The sequence below is a fragment of the Lepeophtheirus salmonis genome, chromosome 3, assembly GCF_016086655.4.
Source record: "Lepeophtheirus salmonis chromosome 3, UVic_Lsal_1.4, whole genome shotgun sequence".
In the NCBI taxonomy this organism is placed as follows: domain Eukaryota; kingdom Metazoa; phylum Arthropoda; class Copepoda; order Siphonostomatoida; family Caligidae; genus Lepeophtheirus; species Lepeophtheirus salmonis.
The window spans coordinates 22,590,497-22,598,061 of NC_052133.2; the positions used below are offsets into that span (position 1 = coordinate 22,590,497).

Genomic DNA, 7,565 nt, shown 5'->3' on the forward strand with positions numbered 1-7,565 from the left:
GACTCTTCTTTAATATTTATTATAAGATTTCTTACAAATATAATTTCTTCACCCAACTTTTCAACTTTGACAAAAATAAATATAAGGGAGAACCACATATTCATTTCCTAGTAAAATACTCATCTAACTGCAACCTAAATTATGTTATAGCAAAAATACTGCACAATTTATCTTTTATGTTTTCATTCATTTAACCTATTCTTCCTTGAACTCAGTTATTAGTGAGAGGTATAAACTTCATAATTTGGCATGGTGACTTATGTACAACAATGTGCATAATCTTTCTTGCTGCTCAATTGTGTAAGCCTTTCAAATCTAGTAATCAGCAAATATATGTTGTAGGAAGCACGCAAACTATTAGTGGACTGTTGCGAACTGACTAAAACCATATTTTTAATATGGTTTCGTTCCTTGAAGATTTATCGAAGCAGCAGACAAATAGGTTTCATGACTCTCAGGGACTTTTTGGTTTAAATAAAGGACTATTGATGCAAAAAATATTTTAATTCAGTTTTATTATTACTGGACGTCCATTTAGTACTAGCTTGATGTTTTAGGATAAATAATTTGGGTTTTAGTTTATGGATCTTACTTTTTTGTAGTTCCACATTTTTGACTAAAGTATTTATTATAAATAGTCCGTCTGTATTTGAGAGTACTAATATACTGACTATAAGATAAAATATAAAGGTACCAATAATTAAATACAATAATACGATCTCAATAAACGTACTTCTATCCTATCAACCGGATAATATTCAACATATTCGTTGCTGCTACCTTGTAATCACACCAAGGGGGGCGGTATCGTCTACTTTCAGAAACGCTGATCTTATAACAATATTAAATTGTATATACACTCCGTAAAGGGTCGGTTTTAGCGTGAGCGTGACCTAGGGCAGATATTAATATGCGAGCCCTTTTTTTACATTCCTATTTTAAAATTTCTTTTATTTTTTCTAAAATAATTTCACTTTTTTAGAAAACAAAATACAGAGTCCTTTTTTTTAAATATAATATTCTGCTTTATTTTTCAAATGATTGTTTTTTTAGAGAAATTTCAACCTTTTACGGCCTTTTTTTGATAAATTTTGTCCACATTTCTTTGAATGACGTCATTTTAGAAAACTAATTTATATTTACGTTTATTAAATAAGTATTTTCTATGGGTATAATTGAAAAAAATAATAATTTTAAATATATACTCAAATTTTTATACAAATCACCATCCATCACGGGACTCCCTCAATAGTGTGCCTGGCTCCATATACGGTAAGAATAGAGTAGAACATTTCTCATACAGTGAGTCATTCAATTTGAAACGCTGTTTCACTTCCTTGTTATAGGGAAAAGAGTATTTCAAATTAGACATTTCGAAGAACATATTATTCAAACTTGAGGTTTTATACTTGAGAAGTATGATTGAATTTGAGAATAATAAACGCTGTCAGGAGCGAGTTTAATACCAGAGTCCCCATTTTTGCAAATTCCAAGTGTGGTAATTGCCTTTGAAATACCTTTGAGTGTTTTATATCCTTTTATTAACCATTAATTTGGCTTTAAAAGAATGGAAGACATATGTGTTTCCTGTCATTTTGTAAAGGATTTAAGTTTGACACATTAAGGAGCACAAAAAAAAAAATATTTGATATAGTAAAATTACTTTTTTATTTTATTGGGGGGGGAACACAAAAACAACGAATATGAAAGTATTTTAACTTAAACTTGGGGTGTTGCCTAAAATTTCATTATAAATAAGAAATATTTTAAAACTTATATGTTTTTAAGAGATTTAATTATATGTATTTTTATAATACCCTTTTTATTAGCTGCAAAAATTAATAAGTTTTTAGTAACAATAAAAGTCATTTAGATCTTGAAATATTACAAATGAGTATGCATTTACTTTTTCTTACTTGTTTTCTTTTACATTAGCGTATTTAAAAAAAAATAACATTAGGACTCATTGATAGAATATAAATTATTTTAAAATATAAGTAGACATATTATAAAATAGGATTTTGATGGGATAGTAATTTCTATTTCTCTTCTTATTACATATATTTATATATATGTATATGCAATGTATGTGCATAATATTTTGTGCGTTTCTCCTACGTCTTCAAATGGAACTATGCCTTTCTCCTTTTCATTTCTTATCCTTGCTTTTTCTTTTTCCTTACTTTTTCCTTCCATTCGGCCTTTCCTAATTCAAAATATTCGAAGTTAATCCCTATTCAATGGATAATGCGGATATTGAATATAATTGAACTACATCCACCAAATATGTACGAGAAGAACCTCTAGAGATATCCTACGTTAAATCCATACAACATACGTAAGAATGGAACAAGCTGACTCTTACGTAATTGGGTAAAGTACTTTATAATCTAACTTTAGTAAGTTCTCTATGTACTTCAGCGCCGAAAGGACTTGAATCTTCGTCTTTTCTTCTTTTTTATGTTTGTGTGTGTGTGTGTGTATGTGTATTCCCCTGCCTTACGTTACTTAAAGAAAGGTACTTTCCTCTCTTCAGCCACCTCTCTTTTTTATTACTCCGCCGTAGAAGGAACAAACTGCCATTGCTTTAAAATTATTATTATTCTTTTTTTTTTGCAAAGTTTGATATAAAGGAATAAGTGTATTGAGGAAAAAATGCAATAATTAGTTGAGTTTGACAAAAGAATGCAAAGTGATTATTTACTCCTGAGTGTCTATGAGACAACAGTCTGGGCCTAATGGAAGATACATAAGTTATTCTTGTCCATTAAAGTCATATCTTTCTTTCTTCAAGGAGTTATAAAAAAAATCAAAATCCTTCGTCAAAGACGAAGAGTAAAATAGAAATTATTATTTACGAGTCAAGATGTTAAATAATAATTCATCTTCCACGGGGAACAGTAGTGGTAATAATGCGAATAATCGAACGGATAAAAATTTGGATATGGTGATATTCGCCATAGCCTGTAATAATTTGGACTTACTCAACAGAGAACTACGAAAAATCAAGTACAAAAATCGTTCACAATGGATTTGTCACCATCATTGTTTGCCTAATTTTCATTACATCAATGGTGGTCCATCTGTTGAGCATTGTCCTCTACTTGAGGCAGTATCAAGAAAAAATATTCCCATTATTGAGAAGCTTTTGAATTTGGGTTTTGATGTGAATGCAGTTCAAGTCTATAAAGGTCTCCGGGACTTTGAAACACGTACGGGTCTTCATGTTGCAGTGATACTCAATTATAAGGATGTATCTCAATATCTTGTGGAGCACGGAGCTGATCCCAATCGTAGAACGAAGTTTGGAGATGAGTACTTGACTCCTTATCAAGTGAGCGTTAAATTAGGAAATTTTCAGATATCCAAAATACTAAATGCTAAATTCAACTTCGATGAGGTTGAAGTTAACTATTCAGACTATATGAAAATAATTGAGAAGGCACTTCGAGAAGGAAATCCCGATAAACTCAGGGATCTCCGAGAATTATCAGCGAAATTTAAGAATGAGAATACTACGGTATGGTTTTGGGAGCCAAGTGGTGATGAGTCTGAGATGCGACCGCCTTTTGTGAAAATCAATCATGCTTGTCCAATGATAGACGATTTCTTTTGGTGTATACTAATTCTTGAGCTCAAAATTAGGGTTAATAACTTGATATTAAATCGCCGCAAGGGGGCATATTTTTATTTACTTCATTATTTAGCTAAAGTTTTTGTAAATTATGATCATGTTTCACATCCATTTCAAACTCTGCTCGACTTGGGAGCAGACCCTTGCTCGCTAGACGACAAGGGTCTCACTCCTTCTCAGATTATCCTTCGATATAACAGATCAGCCATCACTGCTGGATATTGTGTACTCAAAGACTACGAGGATGAACAAAATAGACTAAAATTGTCTTACTTTTGCAAAAGAGTCATTCGCTATCGAATACGCTGCAAATACTATGGAACGGAACAAACGAATAGAGCAATTCAAAGGTTAAACATACCTCAAACTCTAATTGATTATTTAAAGAGTCCACCAAAATCAACCTACAATCTGAGACAGATTAATGATCAAACATGGAGTATAGTTTATCACAATCAAGAATCTGAGAACATTAAAAGCTGTAGTCAAAAGTCATTTTTCGAAAAATAGTTAAGCATACAGCCCAAAAGATCAATTTGTGTCAACAGTTATTATTTGATTTACGAAGATATCCATTATCACAAATAATCGAAAGATTTTTTTCCTTGTTGTATGTGTGATCACTGATCATTTATTTTTATTAATTATTATATATTTTTCTAGTAGTCTGTTTTAGCTCAGTGGCATGAAGGATATGTGGATATTTTGCAAATGAATGAACATTTGCCAAAAAATAACCAAAAAATATTTTTTAAAAGGGTGTTTTATATATCATATATATACTTATTTAAAAAAAATTGATGTTATTAATACCTAATTATTTATTTTTTCCAAAAAAAATTGAGTAAAATTCATTCATTGATAAACACAAAATAGTTTAAAATAACATTTAGTCAGTGTTCTGTATTTATCATTTTGTTAATTTGTTTCAATTTATAATATTCCAAAATTATTATTATTCAATTATGGACCCACGTCAAACCATCAGTAAGGATGTATTGTAAGACTAGCATATACTTCATAGTAAATAATGTACAAATTAAGAAAGAAAAATAATCAACTGTATTCAAAGATTTATTTATAATACTCCTCCTCCATTTTTTAATTAATTCAAATATTATCATTAATTTTTCAGAATTTTGAGAAGGAATCTGGATTTTTCCTCCTTAGATCTTTATGATTGTATTTATTAGTCCTTAAGAAAAAAAATGTATTATGTATTTTTCTTCAATTTTTTTTTTTAAATACTTTTCAAGTTAGACAATCATAAAGAACAGTTGACTGAATATCATTGTATTGTCTTACAAAAGTTGCAATCCAAAAATTGTACGAACTTCATATTAATCTATTGTTAAATACGTTTTATAGCTAAAGTAATCTGCATTACATAGTGTTACCACAAACAAAACTGAATCTCGACCTGAATACAAACCATCATTTTAAATACTATGTTCCTTAGTTTTTTTTTTAAATAACTATCTACAACTCAAAATAATTACAATCTAGAGATCATTCTCATGCTTGTTTTTTGTAGTTACTCCAGAAATCCAAATATATAAAACAATATTTTAAATGTGCATATTTTTAATTTGTTTTTAATTTTTGAAAAGAATTGACGAGGACTAAGCGCAAAAGGCAGTTTCCTACCCACACCAAAATGAATAGATGTGTTATTATTCAATACATATAAACCCATAATAATTCATATAATTCATGGACTTCACATTCAATTTGGTGAAGGAAAGAAAATTGAATTAAGTTTTTAAAATGTATTTTAATTATATTTGTTTCTTGATTGTTTTATTAGAAATACAATATTTTAGTCTACATAATATTTTTGTTCATTTTCATTTGATAGAGGTGGGAAAAATCCTTATTATGGGAGTCCAAGTCGAGTCTAAAATATTTGCTCACAAGTCAAAGTCTTTGAATATTTTTATCGAGTACTCATATTTCATTCATGTGTGTTTCATATCCAAAATTATTATATGGTGTCCTTAGAGTTAAATATAAATTAGTCATATTAAATTATAAACATGATCGGCAATTAAATTTCATAAAATAGGAAATAGACGGCAGGGGGTAGAACATAAGTAATTGAAGAAAAAATCCCACTTGAATTGAGTTTTTTGCACAGTGATGTAAAAAATAGGTTCCGCCAGTATGTAAAAATGAGAGGAAAAAAACGAACAGGGTAATCCTGACAATTTGAAGAATGTTTTGGATGAGAGCAGCTTAGCTGTCAGTACGTTTCATTAGATCAGCTGCAAGTATCCATGAGAGGAAGGAAATAAACAAAATAACTACTCCTTACATAGAAAGGATATATAGGCTAGAACTGGGGAGGAAGGAGATTGTATGACGTCATAAAGGTGCCCACAGGATTGGGAGGGGCTGTGACTAGGGTTTTCTTTGGGGGGGGGGATTTTTGAATAATGTTAAGGGTTGTTATTTTTTATTATAAGTATGTACTAAATTTGGAGAAAACCTTCTTTTTTTTTTTGATAACTTTGAGAGTAATTTGAACAAATAATCTTTGTTCATAAAAGAATTATGAATAAACAAACAAATTTTTGAAAATTTTGACACTAAAATTATAAAAGGAAGACGGTTTTTTTATAAATATTACAATATGGTTCTTGGGCCACTACTAAAATTACAGTGATGTCGATCTTCAATTGTACTCCGACTCTAACAAAAACTTACACTAATAACTCTATAACTCCCGAGAAACCCTTCATCGTTACTCTCCGTCTTTCATGAGCACTAGTTATTGCTTTATACTTAAATGCTTCCTTCTCAAAAATTAAATAGTAATGATAACAGCTGTGGAAAATAAAAAATCATGTTCAGGTTGCAACTAGAAAATGCCACTCCGTTTTCTAGGACATATTATATACACCCATAGTCTTTTTGTATATAAAACATAATTTAAAGCAAAGATGATAAAGCTGGGTCTAAAAGGCCATTAATAGCCCAGTGACACATAGAAATGGTCTCTGCCGCACATTTGAGAATCATAGGGGCTTTTTGATGTACACGAATTACCACTAGTGTACCTTCTATAAAAACAATTCGCAATTCTTCTGAGCTGAGGATCTCAAACTGTAAATACTAACAGGAAGTAGGAATTTCTGTCGAAAAATTCAAATTATTCCATCATTATCGAATAAATATAGGAAATGTTGGAATAATTTCTTTTCCGTCATCTGTTAGGCAATAAATGAACTTTGAGCACACATAGAAATTTTATTAACATACACTTTTGGTATAGGGCATGTTTGAAGCTTTGATTATTTTTACATATTTCTCAATTTTAATCATCTTTTCTTCTAAATATGTCGTGTCCTTGCCTGATTTTGTGAATTATATTTCAACAGCTCGATGAAGTCCACGTCTGCACATCCTGCTATTGATTCCGGAAAATAACCCTCACTCCAATATTTAAAATCATTGTCTTCTCCTTGTTGATTTCCAAGCTCATAAAGTTGCAAGTTACATCTCGTAGAAAAGATTCTAAGAAATGTGGATCATCACTCATCTGACCAAGGCGATGTATTATATATTTTCTAAAAAAGATATTCCGATATTAACACCTAATTTTTTGTGTTAGCTTAATTTGTTGTCTACGATTCTGTGAATTAAAGTTGATCTTCAATTTTCTAATCCTACCTTCCTTTTTACTTCTCTCACACTGCATTTCTTCAATTGAAATTATTTACACTCCATTAAACCAAGCCTTGATATGTTTGTTTGCGTTGTTTGGTTTATTTTTCCCTTTTTCTATAGTCTGATCCAATAGTAGGGAGAAGCTCTATTTATGATTTTTTTTTGTTTTGTTTTTCAAATCTTCTTTGGAAGAATACATTTCCTTTTCTGACAACTAAGTGGGAATTTTAAAATAAGTACTCTATGGTCTGATTCCCTATTA

General features: G+C 30.2%; 1 long non-coding RNA gene across 1 annotated transcript; it reads left to right on the forward strand.

Annotated features, from left to right (window-relative positions):
* The first annotated feature begins 2,109 nt into the window (after positions 1-2,109).
* Positions 2,110-5,466, forward strand: LOC121114657 (uncharacterized). Its single transcript, XR_005863313.2, has 2 exons — positions 2,110-2,373; positions 4,770-5,466. It is a non-coding gene; the product is annotated as an uncharacterized lncRNA (long non-coding RNA).
* The last annotated feature ends 2,099 nt before the right edge of the window (positions 5,467-7,565 follow it).